The sequence below is a fragment of the Hemicordylus capensis genome, chromosome 5 (assembly GCF_027244095.1).
Source record: "Hemicordylus capensis ecotype Gifberg chromosome 5, rHemCap1.1.pri, whole genome shotgun sequence".
Lineage (NCBI taxonomy): Eukaryota > Metazoa > Chordata > Lepidosauria > Squamata > Cordylidae > Hemicordylus > Hemicordylus capensis.
The window spans coordinates 23621862-23645341 of NC_069661.1; the positions used below are offsets into that span (position 1 = coordinate 23621862).

The 23480-nt window shown below is 44.8% G+C and overlaps 1 protein-coding gene and 1 long non-coding RNA gene across 2 annotated transcripts in view; one reads left to right on the forward strand and one right to left on the reverse strand.

The window, feature by feature from the left end:
- The window catches only part of CCSER1 (coiled-coil serine rich protein 1), a 1155632-nt gene that overhangs the window by 116969 nt on the left and 1015183 nt on the right, over nucleotides 1-23480 (forward strand). The gene's annotated exons all lie outside the window — the stretch shown is intronic.
- Nucleotides 773-6767, reverse strand: LOC128326220 (uncharacterized). Its single transcript, XR_008307896.1, has 3 exons — nucleotides 6654-6767; nucleotides 2387-2471; nucleotides 773-1307 (listed from the first exon to the last, which is right to left on the reverse strand). It is a non-coding gene; the product is annotated as an uncharacterized LOC128326220 (long non-coding RNA).

The following is a 23480-nucleotide window of genomic DNA, read 5'->3' on the forward strand; positions in this document are numbered from 1 at the left end:
AAAACCTTGAGAAATGTCTCATCACCCTTGGCACACTGACCCTGGCCATGATTGTTCAGATGAGAAGGACTGGGATCCCACAGAGCAGTAGGAAGACTCTAGGCGTTGATTCACCTGGTCTGGTATTGTCTTGTCTGACAGAGGGCAGCACTCTCCAGGGCCTCTTGCAGAGATGTTCTGCATCATCTGCTATCTGATCCTTTTATGTGGAGAAACTAGGGATTGAATCTGGAACCATATGCATGCAAGACATGTACCCTGCCACAGAACTATAGCCCCTCCATTTCTAGCCTCTTGATCTCTTTCTTGTCTGCTGCCTCCACTCCCCCACCTGCTCCCTTTGGATTGGTGCTTCACATCAAGCTAGTTCAGTGCCTTGAAGGCTGCTTGCTCTAATATTTTAAGTTGACTACATATCCTAGGATGCACTTGTTACTCAACAGTCATTTGGTGTTCACAAGAAGTGTGTAGCCTTGTTTCAGAGGCTTTGTTTCAGATATTTGCATCTCGTTTTATAGTCCCAAGAGGCTCTCCAAGTGGCTTACAATGATTCTCACAATAAAATCACATTAAGCCTAAGTCGGGGACAGAAATAACAATGTTGACACGGTGCCAGGATTATTTATGGTGTCTTGACCTTGTTTTTCCCTGGTATTGTCCTATGGCACTGCCTACAGGCAGCTCCTCCTCCTCCTCAGGACCTTTGAGTCAAAGGAGTAGGATTGAGCAAGTAGAATTCACTCAGTCCATGTTGATTTTATTTATATAGTCATTTATTAAATTTATATACAGCCAAACCATAACATCTCTAGAAGGCTTACAACCCGACAAAACACATAAGGATTTTTAAACAGAACAATTAAAGAGTTGAAGGCAGATCTTCCCCTTGATCACTAGCAGTCTTGTAACACAAGTTTGAGAAATATGGCTTGAAACAGAAGGATGAGCATGAGGTGAGATGGATTGCTTTCTAGACATGTCTCTCCTGGTGAAATCAATTACTTTGTACGTTCTTTCTGAAAAGCTAATACTGTTTGCCGCAAACTTGGAGTTGATTGTGCAATTTCTATGGATTTCAGTGGCTGTTAATTCAAATTCATATATTTGGCAATATCTGTATCTTGCCTTGGAGTGTCTCTTTTTGAAAAACTGAGTAGAGCAACTTGTGATAACAGTATGAGTTGGAGTTCCTGGAAGAATTCAGTCTGAAACTGACACAGCCAAAAATGCTGATTTGTCCTTGACACTCCAATCTGGAAACTCTCCTGCCAAAAGACCCTCTGCAACCTTAATCACATTTTTAGTACCTAGTCAGAAGTTAAAGGAATTAGCATATCACAATTGGCCAGAGTCCTAAACGCTAAGCTAATTACCCTTGAGTGCAGATTAAAGCAGACAATTGAAGAACTGAACATAGTAAATACGGACACGGGGCCTTCTATCTGGAACACCATGGCGCTGAGTTCCCCTGTTCTACAAATAGCTTTGGAAATGGAATGCTTTGCTTTTTCTATTGTAGGATGTTGAGGTTGACCCTGGCTTCCATAAGTTTCCCCTGGCACCTCTTGTTTCGCTAATGCTTGCATTTAGACCTCCTATGAAAAAAAAAGTTCTACCCAGGTGGTCGTTGTGTGCTGTGGGTCTATCCAGCCCTTTTACCAGTCTCTATGAGTGTATGGGAAAAGGGAGTTGCTTGTAAGACGGGGAAAATGTGCTGTGCACCCTGGCTATTGCATTGTATCTCTCCTTGATTCTCTACCGTGCCCACCACAATACTGGCACTTAACTAAATACTAAACAGTTTTAGTGGAAGTGGCATTATTATGGAGCTCATGGTTGTAAGCTGGGTAGGACAAGCATCCTACCCAGCTTTTGGAGCTGCTCTTGTGATTTTTGGTCATCTGTCAGCAAAAGCCTAGGTAGGAGGAAGGGGAAATGATAGTTGGGAAATGAGCTTAGGTTCTGATGGTGCTGTCCTACCCAGCATTACCAAAAGTGAAGGAAACACTGTTGACGCCTATCTCCCACATGATCACTACCTCCTCCTTCTTCCTAGCTTTTTATTCACCTGCACTGAAAAACAGAGGCAAGCGGAGGAATAGTCCCCCTAAAGTCGCGGGTCATACTTGCCCTATAGTTACTTTTCCCTTTCAACATGCTATCTGCCAAGTGACATACCCTCATAAATTAGCTCATGCAAGCAGAATGGTGAGCCCACGATCCCATGAGTTCAGAGAGGCAAAATGGAAACTACAAGCCTGTAGCTCCGAATCAGGTGTAGGGGTGCTCCTAGGAGCCCCCAAACAGGCTATCTTGGAAACACAGATGAATACAAAAAATCAGGAGTGTACGTAGCTCCTGAAATTGGGTAAGATGCTTTTCTTACCCAGTTTATCATTAAGAGAACCAGCCTATCATGCTGTCAGTGTCCATAGTGCTTTACAGGTCCCTGGTCCCACGGAGCATACAGTCTAAAAGAGACAGTGGGGAAACAGAGAGAGGGAGATGCAAGGTTATGGAAAGATGCGTGCAAATGCAATTACAGTTGGAAATGAGGCTGTAACCTATGCACCTGCCTTATACTGAGGGAAATCCATGGTCCATCTTGCTTAGTATTGTTTGTACTGCCTGGGATTGGCCCTCCAGGTTTTTAGACAGGGTTGTCTCCCGGATGAAGTGAGGAATTAAGCTTGGGAGAGTCTGTACCACTAGGCATGCAGCAAAGGAAAGTGTCTGAGGGTGGAAGGAAGCAAGGGAAGTGGTATTACATGCATGTTCAGGAAAGGAGACAAGGGAGCAGCAAGGGAGATGGGTGAAGTCATTTAAGGGAGCATGAGACCAATGGAAATGCTGCTTTATAAAAATAGGTTTACTGTTGAACTGGTTTCTTTAAGAATGTTGTTTTTGTTTTCCTTGCCTGTTTGTGTCAGTATTCTTGGGACAAAGTTTAACGATGTAATAAGTGCCTTGGGTAGGGCTGTGGTACATTCTCTCTGATTCTTTTGGTTTCACTGTGCAAAAGAAGAGCAAAGGGTGGATACTGGCAAAGATCTATGTTAATTAAGCAGCATGCAGAATTCCTGTCGTGTGCCTCACTAAATTAGGCTGCATTCCTTGGCATACTTGCTTTGAAATAAAGCAGTAAATCTCAGCAAATTCAGTGTTACTCCCAAGTATACCTTGCTTAGGAATCAAGCTGCAAATTTATTAACAAGCATTTTATTTCTTTGAAAAAGGGAAATGCATGACATACATTCGTATTGTACTGAATATGGTTTTAAATAGTCCAACTTGCATCTGAACTTTGCCCTGTTAATGACTTCCTCAGTGTGGAGCTTGTGAGTCATTACAGTTAGCCGAGGAAGATTGTATTAACCCTGTAAAAGTAGAACTAGCTGGAAATACATGATGTAGGAACTTTAAGAAAGGCGATAGTAACAGGAGAGCTGAAATGATAGGCAAGCTTTCCTAAGCTGTTGGAAACAGATGCACTTCAGTAGGTAAGCCCCACTGCAGTTCCCAATATCTCATCTCACTCTTTGGGGGGTGAAGTCAGTCTCTGGGAGGATTTGACATTTTTGTTAGGAGTAATCAAGAGTGGTAGTGCACTGGCGTGAATTTTGTATTTTTGAAAGAAGCATTTTTCCATAATCTTCTTTATTCACTTAAGATCTTAGGGCTAATGCTAGCATAATGTTTGGAATTGCCCTGATTTATTTTCAAAAGTTTATTTTTATTTTTTAATTATTTGAGTCATGCTAAATCAATCCAATCCAATTAGTATTAGCCCTAAGATCCATTTATATGTTCTTAATCTACATTCTTCGCAGTTAGTGGTAGTCCACTATCCACTACCACTTACTGTAGGGGTTCCCGAACTTGCAAATGGAGCCTGATCCAGTCAGTCAGGGGTTCTCCAACTTGGGTCCCTAGATGTTGTTGAACTACAGCTCCCATCATCTCCAGCCTCAATGACCTTTGACCATTGTGGCTAAGCATGCGAGTTGTTGTCAAACGACATCTGGGGACCCAAGTTTGAGAATCCCTGGCTGACTGGGATCAGGCTCCTTTTGCACCTGGGGAGGATTGGGTGTAGGACTAAGGAGCTGTGCGGTGGCAACAGATACCTCCTCTTGGAAGCAACATCTGGTGGGCAACACTGCCCCCAATGCTTCTGCTTTCTCCTCCTCTCCACACTACAATGCTAAATCAGCAGTGCAATACACGTGCACATGCACGCATGGACACACGCACTAAGCCATCTAAGAACCCTAGGGAAAAATCTATATTTTTGTGTTCTTTTGCAGATCACACTTGTACTTGGCTACCCAGTTATGATTTGAGCCTGGGCATAGTGACAGTGGTCATCTTTGCTGTGTGCTGTGGAGCAGTGCTGTAATCCCATGAATGCAGACATGTGGAAAAGCTATGCCAGACTGGTTGTGCACTGCAAGTTGTGAAAGGAGAGCAAAGAAAATGTGGGGAGGTGGGGAGAAAAGGACAGTCCTTTTTGTGTAATCTGTATTTCTGCTAAATTTACTCTCCATTGTATCATCAAGCCATTGAACGTTTTTCAGGCAGACGGGTGATTTTTGAGTCAATTACATCCTATTAAGCCTTTCTGTTGTTTTCACCCTCTGGCTGTGAAATAGCAGCCGCGGTGACATTCTGTTCAGAGTATCAAGAATTAAATAATAGGTGCACCAAGGCTGTGGCAGGGTTCAGTCCTTAGATGAGAAGAGGCTAAGCAGGCCTTTTTCTTGAGCTGGCCAGGAATCTGGAAATAAAAGGCATCCTTGGTGCCTGGTGGTGTGAAATCACTTTGCCTGGAGTCGTGGCGATAACGTATTCCATGGGGAGCATTTGTTTAATTAACTGTAGCCAGAAGTTGTGGAGAGGGTCAGGTGCCATCCGGTGGGGCACAGTTGCTTTCTTCCCTTGAAAGAGTCATCTTCATTTACGGGCTCTTAGACCTGCATTGCTCCTATGAGGTGTGTGTTTGATGTAATATTTATAGGAGATTATGTTACCTGGGTTATTTTAACTTCCATCGCCTACCGCAGCCTTTGGCCTGCCTGTGCCCTTATGAAATGGAGGCACAGATATGTGCTGTAGAAGAAAGGGGATGTTTCTCTTGAAGTGGGGCAGGCTCTGTGGAGATGAGGAAAAGGTTGATCCAATCCAGCCCTCTCTTGTGCTACAAATGAGCTGTTGTGTCTGCAGACGAACATGTGAATCTGCCTTGTAGTGAGTTAGGAAAAGGAATGGTGTGGCAATTTATTTCCTTACAAGGTCCCAACATGTTTTGAGGGAGAAAACCTCTTCTTCAGGTGAAAGTATACAAAGATAAAAATGAGAACTTCTTTTCAGGAGGGAGCTGAGAACTTCTCTCCAGTAGATTCCAGTGCCCTTGGCAATTGAGTGATTTGTTTTTTGTTGTCGTTTTAAAAGTGGGGGGGGGGGGCGGGGTAATAACTCAAAAAGATGTGCTGATGATGCTATACACTAAAGTGTAACTGTATTGTGATGAACACACATGCTCTAGCTCATTCTGTTTACCTGGGGCGATCCCTATTTTATACGAATACAATGATATTTATATACTGCTTTTCAACAAAAGTTCGTTATTTATGTTTTTATTTCAATTGTATATTCACTCTGTCTTATTTATACATTTTTGAGTTTTAGTAATTAACTCCCTCCTTAAGATTGGGAGGCTTTTGGTGGTTTCAGTAATATACCCTAGGGTATTGTGATATAAGTGGTATTATATTTTTATAACTGTGTTATATGCTCTATTCTATTTCCTTGTTGTGCTGGTCATAGACTGTAATAAACCTTGAACTGAACTGAACAAAAGTTCTCAAAGCAGTTTACATAGATATAAAGAAATTAATTAATTAATTTTATGGTATCTGTCCTGGGAAATCCCCATCTTTCTTCTTGGTCAGACCCGTGAGGGCAACCTGAACCCCTGAAAGTTCCTTCTTCTGGGATATCAGGAGAAGGAAACAAGGCAGTGACTTATTTCCAAGGCTGAGGGCTTTCTCCTGCTAGTTAGCCTGTTTCCTGTCTCTATGGCAGTGAGAGGCCCTGACTTGAGCCCTTAAACTGGATTTGACAATGGCAAAAGTTGGCAGGGGGAAAAAAATCTCCCAGCAAGGAGACAAAGTAATGGTGAAAACAGGCTTTCTCATCTTCTCTTCGCTGTCTATATCTCATTAAGTCGCCTTAGGCTAGGGCTGCTGTGGGGAAGAACTCCACCAGCATGTTCATTGGAGGAAACTGGTCAAGTTTCATCTTCTGCCTAGTTTGAAGCTTTTTGTGTTGCTGTACCTCGTGGCAGCCAATGCATTGTGGCAGGTTTTTAAGCCTTTAGGCCCTGAAAAAGCCCCACTCTGTGGGTTCAAAGATTGGCTCCCCCTGAAGCAAGAAGAGTCTCTTGTACTTTTCCTGCTATGGGGGTGGGGTGGGGTGGGGTGGGGGCAGTGTTGTGTTGATAGGTCTGCTGGTTTCACCCATGGTGTGTTTTTGTCTTTCGGCCACCAGTTCAATCCCTGTTTGCTGCCTTACAGATTGACTTGACCTCTGGAACCCATTTAACTTCCAATTCCCACCTCTCTGCTTGGCTTGAGTTTTGGTATATTCCTGACCTGGTTCAACTTCTACTGGTTCAACTTCTGGCTGCGAGTTTGACCCCTGGTTCTTGAGTGTCTGTTCCGTGTGATCTCTGGTGTGTTCCTGACCCCTGGCTCCTGATTTGATCCCTGAATCCCAAGTGGTTGCCTACAGGCTCTCCTGGCCTGGCTTGGAACCCCTATGCACCAAGTGGTGGTTGCCCACAGGTCAGTCTTGACAGCTGGTCACAGACTCCAGGAATCACTGACTCCTCACTTTTGGGTAGTGGTGATGCAAATTTGGAATTGAGGAAGAACTTGGGGGAGTTTCTAAAATTAAGGGCAATTTTTACAGCCTCAAAAATTCTTCTCTAGCCCAAACTCAGAAGTTTGCTCATACCTTTCCTTCCTCCCCACTAGTTTTTCCTACCAGCGCTGCAAAACACATTCTTTTTTCCCTTTACCTAAGAGTCTGCTGGGAGCAGAAGGTGTGGTAAGTGAGGAAGAGGGAAGATTTTTAGTTCCTTTCTCTCCTATCACCCTTGCAGCACACCAGGGAAGGAAAGCAGCAGTACCTGGTCAGTGGCTAGGTTTCTCCCCACTCCATTCCTTCATCACCCTCATCAGGATGCCAGGTGGAAAAACAATGGCTCCTGAGACCTGTAGTCTTCCCAAAGGCTCCTGGAATCCTTGGTAAGACTTTGGTCCCAACAGCCACGACTCCTTTCCTCCTGGCATGTGGGTGTCCCTTTATGTCCCTCCAGTTGTATCAAATTTGGTTCAAATGATCCAGGTATTATGAAGTTGATGGGGGTGGGACATAGTTGCATGATCTCATAAGCTTACTTTCCTTAAGGAAAGTAGGCTAAAAATGCTCCCTCTTCCCCACTCCACAGGCACTGCTGCTGGGGAGGAGCTGTAGTTTAGTGGTAGAGCATCTGCTTTGCATGGAGAGGGTCCCAGGTTCAGTCCTTGGCATCTTCTGGCAGGGCTGGGAAGAACTCCTGGGAAGAACTGAAACCTTGGAGAAGATACTAGTCATTGTGACTGGGGGTGTTGGGAGCTGTCGTCCAGCAGTAGCTGCAAGGTCCAAGTTGTGTAACCCTGCTCTTTGCTTTTAAATCAGTGGAAGACAGGCAGGCTATGCAAAGTAAATGGATATAATATGCAGCAGCCAGAAAATAGCCCTCAGCAATGTGTAATAGGTGAGAAAACTCCAGAAATGATCCTTGGTATGAGAATAGGGCTGTTGCAAATGTGTCTCTATTTTCACCTCTGAAATATTGAAGGGCGTATGTGAACAGCAGCTATGCTTCTTGCATGATGCACATATTTTGCTCCCCTTCTTTCCCCACCTCCTCCCAACTGGCTCCCAAAGCTCTGCTTTCCCTTACTCAGCAATTCCTGCTACGTATCCCACCATATGTTCAGGCAAAATGGCAGATGTGCTGTGTAACAATTAACAGTGTGTTCTGATTTGGGAGTAACATTAGGATCATTCATAATTAATTTTTTATCATCCCGTTCTTTAAGGTGTCTTTTGTTTTTGGCTAAATTTTGCTCATACTTGCTGCTTTTTATGAGCAGGTACAATCTTGTAGCCAAGGTGTTCGAAGATCTGCACAAGTGAGCTAGAATGGACTTGTGTTACTGTTTTTGTATTGCACTATTTTAACCATTGGTTTTTGTAGTTGTCTCACTCTGAGAACTGTATGGAACGGGAACATAGTGAAAGCTCAGTGCCCCAGCATGTAAGGCACGCAAAACAAGAAGTAACCCCCCCCCCCAAATAAATGAATAAAAATAGTGGCTGACATCTAGAGTAGCATTTGGAGGATACCCATGAGCTGTGTACATTCAAGGAGAGGCTGCTCATAACCTAGCCAGAGTCTTCCTAAGCAGCAGGGACATATTTCTGGAAGACATTTAGGGAGGTAGGGGAGAGCAGTGGAAATCACTCCCCTCTCCCTCTGCATGAACAGCCTACTGCTCGGGAAGACTGACAGCAAGGACTCTGGTTGCATCTACTTGCACTAGCACAGTGTTAGTCGGGATGTGGGCCAGTTCTAAGTGTATCAAAGATAGCTGAAACTGTTATATGTCCTCAGGGATCTTCTGGCCACAGATGACCTTTTGCAACTTCGTGCACTCTTCTTGTCAGAGCCCCTAAATGTGGGTGCCTTCACTCACTTCCATAACCTTGTCCATAAAATTCAGCACTCTAGGTCAAGCTACTAAAAGCAGCTCCAGTGGGAGATGTAAATCCTATTGTTGGTTTGACCAAGATTGTATTGCAGCAAAAAAGGACCTGGCCACAACATTTAAATTGTACATGGCTAACATGGATGTGGTGACAGCTCAAGAAATATTAGAACAGATGAAGCAATATAAATCATGAATGAGAAAGAAAAAGAGAATTGCAATAAGGGAATCCTGGTATATAACGGTTATATACGCAGCTTCCAGAGTGAAAGACTCGAGAGCATTCTGGACGATTGTGTCGGCCAGTTCTAGTGGGAACTCCTCCAAGCTGGGGTGTATCATCTTGGCAGACACTTGGGGTGTCACATTTTAAGACCCTTTACTTGGCCAATTATACCAGGGATACAACCCTTTTGCTTCATTTAGACTCTCTCCCTGCTTGGTCTCCTGTCGAAGAAATTGTTAGCTTAGTGTCCCAGTTAAAATCAGGAAATGTACCTGGTCTAGATCTGGTCTCTGTCCTTCTGCACCCTTCTTCTGAAAACATGATGTTATAAGCTCTTCAGCATTGAAAACAAGGTACTTCTTCTTGTAACTGCTCCTAAATGCAGCTCACAATCTAAACAGAACTTGTGAAAGTTTCGTCCATTGCTGGTTGCTGACTAATCTCTATAGCTGCTCCGGGGCTGTGGAATGCGCTCCCTGTGGAAATCCGTTATTTGAATTCTCTATTAGCCTTCAGGAGAGCCCTTAAAACGTATTTGTTTGGCCTGGCTTTCCAGGGTTTTTATATCGGTTTTAATATTTTAACCCGGTTTCGGGGTTTTTAATTACTGCAATTGTTTAATTCTTGTTTTAAAATGTTTTTGAATTGTTAAGTGTTGTTATATTGTTTTTAATTTTTGTTTTCGCTCTTTATTGTTTTAGTGGTTTGTTTTTAATTGTAAACCACCCTGAGCCATTTTGGAAGGGCAGTATATCAATCAATCAATCAATCAATCAAATAAATAAAATAATTTCCCATTATCTCCCCCCCCCTCCTCCTCCACTGCTACTGGTACTGCTACTACTACACTGCTTTTCAACAACAAGTTCTCAAAGCGGTTTATATAGAATAAGAATAAGATGGTTCCCTGTCCCCTATGGGCTCACAATCTAAAAAGAAACACACAGTAGAGACAAAGCCATGGGAGGGATATTGTGCTGGGGTTGGATAGGGACAGGTCCTCTGCTAAATATAAGAGAACCACCACTTTAAAAGGTGCCTCTTGGCTCAGTTAGACTTCTCAGTGTCTTGCTACAGCTGCTGGCACCCTCCCCAACCTCCTGATTTTCGCTCTCCTTTTTGTCTTGGTCAATGTTAGATTCCAACCAATGTAGAAAAATTTCAACCTTTCCTCCTGAGTCTTCTGGAAATCTGTAACGCTCCAACACCCGATTATTAGGGTATTAGGGACTAAAATGACTCCCCCCCCAGTATCTCTGATTAGTAAAGCACTCTCTTTTTTGTCCCTGTTTTGTCTTTGAGGAGACATTGGTAGATGCCTCTACAACAAATTACTAGCATGTACATAGGGAAGAGTCATTCTGGTTTCTAACTCAGCAAGTAAACTATCTTTAGGGTCTTGAATCTAGTTAATGTGCATGGAAACACATGCACATCGATGCAAAATTCCACTGCACAGACTCGCTTACTTCCCTGGTCTACCCAAAAATGTCTGTCCTAGTGGTAAATATTGCAGAGTTTGAGCTACATCTATGTAAATGACATCCAGCTCCATTGGAATATAGATTATGTTTCCCCTTTAAAAAGTGGGGAGGAGCAGTATTCAGGTCAGTTTACCAAACACATTTGCTTCAGAAGTCAGTTCAGGACAGAGAAAACAGATGGAGAGGAGCCTTTTTTAGTACTGTGTAAAACCATGTAGGTCAGGCAGTGTGCCTTGAATAATGGCGTTATCAATACAGAATATTTAGACAAAAGTTTATCTCTCCCCCACTCCCTCGGCGAAGAGTTCAAAACTGACTTTTAAAATTGCTGGTCCTTAATCCAGGGCCCCATGAGATCCTTAACCTAGATGTGTACTCTGATGGCAACTCTGACTCTTCTGACTCTTCCCTCTTAATTGGTGACTGAGAGGCAGAAAGCTTCCTTACGCTTCCTTGATGTGGGGAGGAAGGGAAGTGGAAGATCAGCCCGGGGGGTGGAGAGAGAGAGAGAGAGCTGCCACTGCCGAGGAGGAGGAAATAGAGAGGTACCGTCCTCTGCTTCAGCCACTGCAGAAGTCGTGGCCAGTTAAAGGGTTAGGTTTTTTGAGTTGGTTTGTTTTTTTACTTGGATAAAGTGAGCAGGAGAAGACTTGAGGAGGCCCTAATGCTTGCCTCACATTGAAGGCGAGCATTCCACGTATTGGCCACATCACTTACCACCACCAGCAGCATTCTCTCTTTTAAGTGCCTGAGATGTTCCCCTGATCTCCTTGGCAAGCTGAGGAGTTGTCCAAGGAAACGGCACTTGGTAGTTCTCAGATGCCTTCCCAGCGCATCAGAATTGCTATCTCTGGGATGCTACTGCTGCTTGAAAAAAAATAAAAAATCCCTCCCCCCAGTCACTTGCCGAGATTCCTATCAGCCAGGTTAGGAATACTGTGTGGAGGGGGGAAAGCGAATACTTTGATGCAGTCTTGTGCTGGTACGAGGTCCTCTGAGTGACCTGGTAATCTTCTCTTAATTTCCTGGCTTATGGAGGCAGAGAGATGAGATCTGTGCCTGGTTCAGACTCAAACTGAGCTGAATGTTTGAACTTTGATTTGTGTGTCAAAACATGTATGTTGGGGAGGGGAAAGTTTTCTTTTGTCGAACTGCTAATCAAATAGCACAAAACTCAAGTGTTCCTCTCCTTGAAATTCTCTCGCCTTTAGAGGAAATTTCAAAGTGCTGGTCAAAAGCACATCGGAAAACGAAGCTGTTTTTCTGCAGTAATAAAATCAAAATAAGCTTGTTTGGGCTTTGCTCTAATGAGGGCCACTTTGGATTAATTAATTAATCTAAATAAGGTTTAAGAGTTCTGCCTGAGCTGCTCATCCCACCAGGAGTGTGTTTGGGTGTTCCTTAAAGCTGGTCGAATCTACAAAGTGAATCTGTCAATGGAACTTTACTTTTGCCCCACTCACATATCTGTTTTAAATTTAAGGACCTAGAAGTTTGGAACAAATGTAGAAGTGGTTTAAGCTTTAGCTTGTTCCTTTGAACACTTGTTTTGAGCCAGTGTGATGTAGTGGTTAGAGTGCTGGACTAGTACCAGGAAGACCTGAGTTCAAATCTTCATTCACTACTCTTACTACTACAACAAATATTTATATACCGCTCTTCAACCAAAGGTCTCAAAGCGGTTTACATAGAAAAATATTCATCTATGAAACTCACCGGTCAGTGATCTCTCAGTGAAAGCTACCTCAGAGGGTTGTTGTGAGGATAAACATAACCATGTACACAGCTTTGCACTCCTTGGAGAAAGAGTGTGTTATAAATCAATGTAAATAAATAAAGTATTTTCCTGATCTAGATCCTGAAGGTAGGGATGTGCACGAACCAGTTCGGAGGCCATGTTGGAGGCCTCTGAACCGGTTCGGAACCGGACCGGTCTGGCGGTCCGGCACGGGGGGGGGTCTATCTTTAAGGGCGGGGGGGGGTAGAACTTACCCCTCCCGCCGCTCTTCCCCCTCCGGCGTTGCATTTAAGATCGAAGTTTTGGGGGCGGCAGCGTTCCTCCCTGCCGCCCCTGCCCCCGTTGTTGCCCGGAAGTCGAGAACATACGAGCACGCATGTGCCTGTCATGGCGCGCACGCCACATACGTCACATGCACGCTGTGTGTGATGTATGCGGCGCGCGCACGGCGGCGACGGGCACATGTGTGCTCGTATGTTCTCAACTTCCGGGCAATGACGGGGGCAGGGGCGGCAGGGAGGAACGCTGCCGCCCCCAAAACTTCAATCTTAAATGCAGCGCCGGAGGGGGAAGAGCAGAGGGAGGGGTAAGTTCTACCCCCCCGCCCTTAAAGGTAGACCCCCCTCAGTGCTGGACCGCGCTGCAGTGGTTCCGTGCACACCACTTCCTGAAGGCAGTTAACAGTGGATTTGACAGCAAGACTGTTAACCATTAAAATTGGACTAACAGCCCATTTCTAAACAGATTTACCAGAAAAGAAGACCCATTTCACCCTTCTAGTATTTAACTCAGGCCAGCACAGCTTGTGACCCACCAGAAAGGTAGTTGAATCCTTCCTTTAAAAAAATCCAGGGCCTGAAAGGGGCCTGGGGGCAGAGCCTTCTGGGACAGTGGGTGGAGTCCGAAGCAGATCTAGGGAGGAGCTAAAAATAACTGCTAGCATTTTCTGGAGCAGGTTTAGAGGAAGATGGTAGGAAAATCCTACCATTGCCTCTTGCTTTTCTGACACTCAAAACCAAAACCCCAGCCAGTCCCTTTATTTTCCAGTAGGTTAGCAACCCTCCTTTCTCTCTTACTCCTCTTGCCAAGCAAGAGGAGCAGAGCTGGTCTTGTGGTAGTGAGCATGAATTGTTCCCTTTGTTAAGTGAGGTCTGCCCTGGTTGCATTTGAATGGGAGACTACATGTGAGCACTGTATACTCTACATGTGGGCACCCTTAGGGATGGGGCTGCTCTGGAAAGAACACCTACCTGCGTGCTTGCATGCAGAAGGATCCAAGTTCCCCCCCTGACACCTCCAAATAGGGCTGAGAGAGACTCCTGCCTGCAACCTTGGTGAAGTCATAGCCAGTCTGTGTAGACAATAATGAGCTAGATGGAGCAATGGTCTGACTCGGAACATGGCAGCTGTCTATGTTCCTAAGGCAGCTTCCTGTGTTCCATGGCTAATCCAACAGCCAAGGATGGTAAAGAAATAACTAGGTATATGTGTGAAGAAAGGCTTGCTAAGAGGCCAGCTTACATAGTAGGTGGACTGTGCTTAACTTCCTGGGTCCCAAGTTGTGCAGAATCGGCCCTACTGTATTTATTCCTTTTGATTTATAATACTTTTATCTTACTCTTCTTTGGCAAATTCAGAGCTGCTTCTACAGGTTTCCCAGTGATCTCATCCATACCCATTTGGCTTCAAAAGCGTTACAGTGTTGTGTGTTCTTAGATGGCACAGCATCCCCCCCCGCCATAATTTTCGGTGAAGGTACTGTGGGGTAGTTCTCTCTTGCAAGACCTCTTTGACTCGCTCTTGCTTTTGGAGTGGGCAACTTAATGAAAAGTTCACGTTGGAGGAGAGAACAAGTCAGAGCTTGGTTCCTTTTGTGGGAATAATTAGCTTGGGTATGGTTTTGAATACAGCGACTGTAACTTTGAATTTATCCCTGTGGTGAGCCTGGGCACAGCCAGCTACTAGAAGGGGATTAAAGGTGCAGCGACTTGTTCTTTTCCATTAGCTTTTGTCGGCAGTTGAGTAGCTGAGAGTATTTGTGGTGTTTTTGTTTCACAGCCCTAGATTTCAAAGTGTGCTCCTTTCAAGAAAGGCTGTAGCACCGCAGACTTATTGCGCTTCATTTCCTTTGTCATATTTGGCAACGTGGCACAGAGACAAGTACAGTACACAAATATTTCCTTTTATTAAGTAGAAAAGTGGATTCGCTTTCTTTGTCTCTTTCACTCAATTGTTTCTCCCCTTTCATTATCTGCTTCTCCTCTTAGGGCAGCTGATTCAGCATACATAAAACAGTGGGCAAGAGGAATCTGTGCTCTAGCCTTGTAGACTTCAGTGGCATTTACTCCATGTGTGGATTTGGTCCAAGGCATCTGAAGAAGAGAATCCCCAGTTTATTTTCTTTCTCCCCCACACCCCACCCTTTTAAAAATGTAAATTTCTCCTTTAATGCCACTTTCCGAATTCTTCTATACTAGATTGGTTGAATTGCTACATCTATTCCTTTCCATTAGGCTAAAATTGCAGATGGTGAGCACATTGATGATGAAAGTGGGGAGAGAAGAAAGTCTTACAGCTGGGGGTGGGGGGAATCCTTTCCCCAAAACAGAATTTAGAGATTTTCTGTAGGTGAAAAGAGGAGGAGAAAGATAGGGAGAGGAGGAGGAGGAGTTCTTCCTCTTAATGGCCCGTGCACTGTCATTGGCTGAATAGTAGAGGGAGGATATTTTCATGTTTGCTGAAACCAGTGTCTCTTATACCTGTGAACGCTTAGGGGTGTGTGTGAGGGATGTGCATGGAATGAGATTTGCATCATGTTCCAAGCTAGGAATGGGATGCAAATGCCTGGAATGTTCTGTCGGAACAACCAGTCGAGCTGGTTGTTTCGACAGAATGTGCCCTTCATTTGAAAGGTGTTCTGTCTTGACTCGGAACACTCAAAATGGCCCTTTTCAAGTCAGAATGTTTCGAACTTGAAATGGTCTGCACATCCCTACTGTGTGTGGTTACGGCACCTACGTTGATCTTTAGGGAATTGCTCTGGCCCAGATTGACTAACACCAAACCAGTAAGCGTGCACATCCATGCATATGGTCTAGGACCAAACAGAGTCAGGAGTCCAGAGATTTTCAGTAAAAATAAATGAGTTTTATTTGGTTGCCATAGCAAGCCTAAAGGCTGTTCTAGGAAAGGGGAAGAAGACTGGGGGATGACCAAAGTCAGACACAGCAGGAAAAGTGAGTGTGAAAATAGTAAACCTGAGCTAAGGGAGAAGTGAGTCAGTGGGAGAGCAAGCAAATAACTTATAATTTTCTGGTCTGCTGAAAGCAATGAGAGAGTGGAGAATCTCAGACTGGAGATCTGGTGTCCTTGCCATAGTAAGGTTTTCACTGCAGGAGAAGGGAGGCTTCCAGAGCTATCGGACTGGCAGCTTGTTCCAAGGACCCCAAAGCGTCTGGTTGCTGGCTTTGCACTGAGGCTCCAGGTTAGGTCTGTGCACCATGAAGCAAAGGGGTTGAGCGCAGAGGCAGAAGCTCGCCTGGGAGTCTCCAGGACAGTATTGGGCAGGGAGTCTGCCAGCAATCCTAATTCTAGAAGTGTGCCGGGTTGTGGGTGCTTGGGCCAGTTATAGGATTTGGAAACAAAGATTTGTTTTCCAGTATTTTGGGATTTCCCAAGACTGTTGAGTAGGTTTATTTTGTTCTTGAGTCAGAGGAGTTGAGTGGGTGAGTCTATACTGCCAGAAATGGACACAAGGATGGCATTGCTATGGCTGTGCCCATTCAACCTGAGTTGGTCTGGTTGCATTAGGCTGAACTGAATTTGGTCCCTTGACATCCTCCTTTTTGTCCCAGGACCTTTATTTGCCTGACTGGCAGTTTAGACTCATCAAAAATATGTGTGCTGAGTGTGGTTCCTATGTTTCTTAGACTCAGAGTTTAAACCTCTGCTGTTTTGCTTGCCTAAATTTAGCTTCTTTTCCTATTCTTTCTTCTTTCATGGTTTCGCTCCTTTTTATGTTCATCTTTATAGTCCTCATCTTTGTGGTGTTTTCAGAGTTTGTTTGTTTTTAATTGACCACGATCATTTCCTCAGCCTAGAAGCTGGTGCAAGATCAGTTCCACCAACATGACCCAGATGCTTTTTTCTGCCTCCAGTTAAGGACCACAGACTTGAGGCCAGGCAACTGAAAGAACCACATTTGTTGTCTCTGTGGACGTAATGGCAAGAATACACAGTCGTCATCTTAAATTATTCCCTTCTTGGTCAATTGCTTCCTACAAGCACTTTGGACAAGGCAAATTTAAACAGAGTTCAGTTTTTGGGAGTGGTGTGTGTCTGTGTGTGTATACACACACATACACGCACACGCACACGCGCACACACACACACACACACACCACTCCCAAAAATATATGTCTTTTTTGTTTGTAAGAGGCGAAGCAAGAAAGCAGAGAGGAGAAAATTGGTTTTGCAAGAGCTCTTACTACAAAGCACTCAACCTGAAGAACCAAGTCAAAGCAGATGATTATCAGACCATGCAGCTCATCAGACCATGTAAAAGGTCGATCCTATTCTTGAAGTGATAGAAGGATGAAGTAAATGCTCTGTCTTCACTCTGCTGGCTCACAATCTGAGAAGCAATGCCTAGTGGGGAGAATGATTGTAGAGTAGAGTGCTGCTGCTTTAAAGTTGGGGCACCTTCTCACTTAAGCTATAAATACTGCAGTGCAAAATACATGCTCACCCCATCAATTGTGAAGGGCATATGTGTGTATAAATAGCTACTCTTCCCCTTTAAAAATACACAGAAGCAATGACCCAGACAGGATGGGGCCCTTATTTCCTCCCACCCCCCGTGAGATCCTTTTTTCACAGTAGGACCATGTTTTTAAAACGTTTCTGAATTCAGAGCCCTTTTCTAAACATAACCAGGAGTGTGGTGTATTATGGTGTAGAGAGGCAGTGTGTTGCAGTGGTTAGAGTGTTGGGCTAGGACCGGGGAGATGTGATTTCAAATCCCCATTCAGCCATGAGACTCACTGGGTAACTCTGAGCCACTCGCTTATCTCTCAGCCTAACCTACCTCCGAGGGTTGCTGTGAGGATGAACATAACTATGGACACTGTTCTGGGCTCCTTGGACGAAAGGCGGAATATAAATAAATAAATACATGAATGGACCTGACTTGCAGGCCAGGGCCACCAGTTTGCCAGCGGCCATCACTACTACTGTGGGTATTTATATACCGCTTTCCAGCAAAAGTTTTCAAAGCGGTTTACATGAAAAATAAATAAATAAGATGGTTCTGTGTTCCCAAAAGACTCGCAATCTAAAAAGAAACGTAAAGTGAACACCAGCAACAACCACAGGAGGGGTGTTTGGATTGGCGCAGTTGCTCTCCTCCTGCTAAATATGAGTGTCGCCACTTTAGAAGTGCCTCTTCTAAGTGCCAGTTAGCAGGGGTTACTATGGCTTCTTACTCCTTGGTTGTTGAGTGCACAGGATCTTTTCATACCACTGTATATATGCAGTTCCCTGCTCCGTATTGCCTGACTTAGTCAGAACACGGACCACATAAAGCTCTTGCCTGTGTGAGCTTTCCATGGATTTCTGATTACATTTAAAGGGATTTGCCTTGTGTGTTAGCTTAAACCACGTTCAGATATTCCCTCCACACATTCAGTGTATATGTGGAGAGGGAAGTGGGCCTCCATGCACAGGGCACACCCCCTGGAAGTGGCACACCCACAGGCCACATCCCGCCCCCCGTGTATTTAGCTGAATGCATTGAAGGGACTTCTGTGCCGTTGGGAACCTTGTTCCATCAGGGAATTGTGATCATGTGGAAGTCTTGTGATCATAAAAGGGAAGCACACTAGTGATGCACCCAGCTGGGCATGCTAAAGCTCCGTTCCGAGGTTTCCTTCAGTGAACACAAGAAAGGGGAAGTTGGGCTGCACTCCTGACCTTGCAGGCCACACCGCTGAACTCTGCATACTTTGCAAAGAGGTAATAAATATGTAGAGATCAGCTGTGTGGCCTGCAAGGTCAGAGGTGCGCCCTCGCATCCCCTTTCTTGTGTTCAATGAACACATGGAGGAAATCCCTGAATGGAGTTTTAGCATGTCCAGCTGGATGTAGAGGTATGCACGGAACCGTACCTCCGCGGTCCGGCACTGGGTAGGGGAGCTCTTTAAGGGTGGGGGAGGGTGTACTTATCCCTCCTGCCGCTTTCCCCCCCGCCAGCGCACCTGTTTTTTAAAGCATTTGAGGTGGCAGGGTACCTCCCTGCTGCCCCTTCGCCCGTTCCTCGGCAAAATACTTCATAAAGCCTGACTGCATTTGCGTGTCGCGTCTGTGTGTCACCTGCGTGCTTATGTCAAATGTGTGTGTGCGCATGACAGATGTGTTTGTGTGGCGGGGGAAAAGCAGCGGGAGGGTTAAGTACACCCTCCCCCACCCTTAAAGGTCTACGCCCCGCGCTGAACCACCGAACCGGCCCCATGTCAGGACCAGTCTGGAGGCCTTTAGAATGGCCTCTGGACTGGTCCGTGCACCTCCCTAGCTGGGTGCATTGCTTTTATGCTTCCATTATAAGAATGGGCTAGCACATAAAGCAAGTGTATTTTAGTTTTATGGGCTAGGACACAAGACCAGTACGTTTTTATACTGCCCTTTATCCGAATATCCCTGTGCGGTTAACAACAAGATAAAAACAGAAATAAAACCTGATGAAGAAAGAAACTGCTAAAACAAACAAACAAACAAAAAACCACACAGCTACATTAAAAAGAGATCCAGGGGCCACTCACTGGCCAAACACCTGTTTAAAAAGGGAGGTTTTCAGATTCCTCCAAAAGGCTGGGAGAGAGATAGAGTCATGTACCTCCCAGGGACTCTTTTGTATGGGTCGTTATATAAATGTACTAAATAAATGAAATGTGTATCTCAACCGTGAGTTCCACAGCCTGGGGGCAATAACTGAGAAAGCCCTGTCCTGTGTGCTTGGCAATCCAGCCTCAGTAGGTTTTTATGTGACCAGGCATGCATGGAAGGCATACATGGGCCACAGATTTCTGTGTGGCTTACATTCCGCATAAATCAGATAGAAGGATCTGTGATTGGACACAGATTTCAACCTGGCAATAGAAGAGTACAGGTGGACCTCGTTATCTCTAGGGGATCCATTCTCTGCCACAACCACAGATAATGGAATCTCAGATAATGGATTGAATGAATGGGAATTGGGGGATTAGGTTTCTGGAGGGAATAATGGGTTAGGAAGGCTGAAAAGGGCATAATTAATAGACCTAAAGTGCCGTCTCTTTGGGTGTGCAGCAGTGCCCCCCCCCCACCCCGCGCAATTTTGGTGATTTATTGTGAACAATCAGAGATGTTTAAAAATTATTTTTTTCAAACAAGCCACAAAATGGCTCCTTTCAACAAAATGGTGGCCGAAAATGACCTCAGAGGTCATTTCTGGCCACCTAGGAACTGCAGATATGCAGATATTAACCATTTTTAAAACCCACATGTACTGAAGTTGGGTCTCCATTGCTCGACTGCAGATACGTGAAACTGTGGGTTCTGAGATTGTGGATGACATGGTCCACCTGTAGAATAAATAAAGTTTTACACAAACCTAAAGCCAGAAAGGGGCAAGAAAAGGACCCCCACCCCCGTGGTAAGAGGCTTCAATATGTTCTCTGACATTTTGTAGCTTCTGTAATTGTTTTACATAACTTCAGCCTTCCAGCTCTTTTTGGACTACAACTCCCATCATCTTCAGTCACAGTGGCCAATAGTCTGGGTTTATGGGAATTGTAGTCCTACATCTGCAGGAGGGCTGAAGTTGTGTAGGCCTTTTTTATAGTTAGTATAGCGGTTTGGGTGAGGATAACTCTAAAAACTCTTGCTGGGTGGAAAGTAGGGTTGCCAACAGTCCCGGGTTAGCCAGAATGGCCTGTATTTCTGGGGGAAAGTGGTAATTCCATCCGAGATGCCATTTCTCCCGTATCAGGATGCCATTTCTCTCCCATTTTGTCTCCTCAGTCTGCCCACACTGCTGGTGGTTTGAGGGAGACCTGTTTCCCCTTCTTGCAGGGCTCTGCAGTCTGCTCTGCCAGCACACTGAAAGGACAGGTTAGAAAGGGCTGGGTAGAGCGGCTGCATGGGAGGGGGGGCCCTCTTTCCCCCCGGTGGCCTCCCCTTGTGTGGCAGGCTTGGGCCATCCTCTAATCCAATATGCACTCGCAGCGACCTGAGCACAGGTTCTCCTTTGCCAGGGGCTTCAACCAGCACAGAGTTTAGAAGGGAGTTGTCACAGCCTGCACTTCGTGGGTCCCTGGTGAGTGTAGATGGATCAGGCCTGAGCAGGCTGGGCCCTGCCCTGGCGATGGCCCCGCCCCGAGAACAGGATGTTGGCAACCCTAGTGAGAAGCAATGTGTGCAGCTCTCCAACCTCTCCCTCTAGAATTGTGTAGTCTTGTGTGCATCTTTCTTTCTGTGTATTCTGCCTGACAGTTTGAGACCTATTGCCCTTAGACAACCCATGTAAATATTAATCCAGAGATATAGAAACTACACATGGTAAATGCTCTTTTTGGGCTGTGTCTCTTCTGCCTGTCAAAGGGTGGTGGCATGTCTGAATGCACCTCCAAAGAAAAACCTTCCTGCCAGTGAAAGCTAGCACACCAGGGAGAAGGTTAGGCTCAGATCCTTCTTCCGGGCATGCTAACTGGGAACCGGTGTGTGGTTAGGATGTTGGACTAGGAGAGAACCAGGTTTGCATGCCCACTCACCATGAAGCTCACTGGTGACCTGGTGCCACTTTCCTTCAGCTATCTGACCTTGCAAGGTTGTTTGTTTTGTTTTGCCTGCTGCTCTGAACTCCTCGGAAGAAGGGTGGGATACAAACTGTATAAATAATAAAGCACTAGTTCAGGGATAGGCAACCTTGGCACAATTGGGGGAATTGTTAGGTTAGAAGCAGCCACAGAGATAAAATCTAAAATAGAATTCCAGGAGGCAAAGGGCATCCTCTTGCCAAGAAGAGCCTGTGTAAATTTCATAATTTCTCAATTTGAGTGTATAAATTCAATTTCATCCTCAATTACTACTAGGTTAATTAGCACAACTTCAGTTTCCGTTTCCATTGACACCCCCCCCCTTTTTGAAAAGTCTTCTGTGGATTTTACCCAATTCCTTACGTATGTTGGCCAATAATTCCACCCCCCCTCAATATTACCTATCCTGCAAAACATTCCTACCCAAACTGTATAGGTGCTGAAGTTTGAACAAGGCCATCTCCTTATCAGTTTATCATGGAGGAAATGGTTGTATATGAGTGGTATTCCTGTCCTCATAATGATTACATTTGAATATAATTAGTGCCTGCAAATGATTTCTCAGTAGGACCTGGAAAATCCTATTTAAGTTATCAAGGGCTAGACAGGTTCCCCTTACCTATGTCTTTCACAACAACACATTTTTGGAGAAGATAAAAATACTGTGCTAAATAGGAAAAGAAAATGACTTCATTTAGCAACCTTTTAATCAGGATTCCATGTTCACAGCCCAAAGTGTGAAATCTTCTTTTATGCCTCTGATTTTGGGAACTGAGAACCATATGGTATCTTGGTTTTGCATTTCTTAGATCTCCTTAATTGCATCTGCATAGCAATTAGACTTGTGCATAAATTTAAGAAAATAATGCACTCATTTGTTCTTGCTGTGTAAGAGTTTTTGTTTAGAAGCACTTAAAGTAGTACGATCGGTGTATGACTGCAATTCCAATGTTAATATCCGACTTTAACACACGCACACACAATTAAGCTTTTGGTGGCTTTCTTTCTTTTAATAGTGCATTTGACCCAGCCACTGCAAAGAATCCGAGCTTTACCCCAACCATTCTGAATCTCTTCTTAATTAATAGTGACAGGATACTCTGAGAAGTTGTTCTAATGGGAGCTGAAGGACCATCTATAACCTGTATTCCCTAAACTTCCATTTGATGAGATGGTACAGTCAAGAGTTCTGCAAGAACACTGTTTGTTTCCCACACCACATGTCTGTATCTACAGATCTACACTTGTGTATGAGGAGGCACGCATTTTCTAAAGTAGGCATTAGGTGGTGCTGTGAAGGGGCAAGTCCCCCTCAGATAAGTAGCTGGTCCCCTGTACCTCCCCCCATTGCTGAACCATTCACTGAACAGTACAGTAAGCATGCAATCCATTTAGGAGGGGCACATGAATATTAAATATGCTGTTATTTCTCTTTCAGACATTTAACATATAGAGCAAAGCTGGCCCCTCTATCCAGAAAAACATCCTGTCTCTCCTCTTGGAATATATTCATTCATTCCTAATGCCTTCTTACGAAAGGTAGAAATTGCTGACCTGGTCTTAGCTTCATGCAGGTACTGTGTTCCAGATGAATATGAATCTGCAAGTGAGATGGGAACAGGCCTTCAGTCCACTTTCAGATAATACACTTGCAGAGCAATCCTGTGCATGTTTATTCAGAAATAAGTCCCAGTGCATTCGATGGGGCTTTTAGAATTGCAGCCTCATCCGACTTGTTCCAGGACATTATTTGAAGGCACATCATGATGCAGCAAACTTGCTGAAGCTAAGCAGGTGTGAGTCAAGAGATGGAACTAGCAAGCTGAGGCAGCTGCTTAATTTGGAGATTTGCTCAGAGTCAGTGGAGCACCAAACCTCATATAGGGTCAGCAGGGACTTGGTTGGCTCCCAAGGTCACTTGTTTCCTCTTGAGCTGAGTGATTGCAGTTTCCCTCCCTGCCACTGTGGAGGGAGGGTGCTGTGGAGTGCAATTCTCAGGCCAGTTAGTGCAGGAGGGTTGCTTCTAGAGGCCCCGGTTTGAAGCATGCAGTGCCCAGTGCCTCACACAGTCATTCCCATGAAGTCGGCTCCCGGCAGAGTGCTGATTTCTTCCGAAAAGGCTCATATGATCAGCCCCACCTGTGCGCTTGGATCCTGTAGACACATCCCCCTGCTGTCTGGGATCTGTTCATTATAAGCAACTCCTGAGAGGTTGGAAGAACACTTAAATATAATTTTACTGACAATATTTTTCAGTCCAAAGACAGACAATGCAAAAGCATAAATAAGTTTAAAAAGCACTTTTAAAAGAACCTGAATGCTTTTCTACCCATTTATCCATCTAGTGTGCATTTTCTTTACTCC